Genomic DNA, 588 nt, shown 5'->3' with positions numbered 1-588 from the left:
ACAGAGGAAGCTCAAAACCTCATTGATATGGTGGCCAACAACCAATATTTCTTTGCTCATCAAAGACAACGCCAACCATCACAGAGAAGAGGAGTCATGGAGTTGGAAAGAGTTGATTCAATCCTAGCTCAAAACAAGATGATGCAGCAGCAGATTCAACAACAATTTGAACAAATGGCTAAGAGAATTGATGGCTTGGAAGTGGTAGCAGTGAGCACCACAAGCCAACCTCCAACCACTTGGGTGCAAAGTGAAGAAACTCAAGAAGAGCAACAACAAGAGCAAGTCCAATATATGCACAACCAAAATCCTGGAACAAATGAAGTCTATGGTGATACCTACAATCCATCTTGGAAGAACCATCCCAACCTCAGATGGGGCGACAACCATAATCAAAACCAACAACCATGGCAAAGAAACACAGGCCAAAACAATTGGAAAAACACAAACCATAACCCCCAGCCAAACACTAACCAAAACCCATACAGAAAACCACAAAACAACAACCCAAATTCTAACCAATACCCACCCAATAACCACCCAACTAACCAAAACACTTATCTTCACCCATCAACACCCCAAAACCAA

Source organism: Arachis duranensis, chromosome 5 (assembly GCF_000817695.3).
Source record: "Arachis duranensis cultivar V14167 chromosome 5, aradu.V14167.gnm2.J7QH, whole genome shotgun sequence".
NCBI lineage: Eukaryota > Viridiplantae > Streptophyta > Magnoliopsida > Fabales > Fabaceae > Arachis > Arachis duranensis.
The sequence above is the reverse complement of the archived record's forward strand: the minus strand, read 5'-3'. Positions refer to the sequence as shown.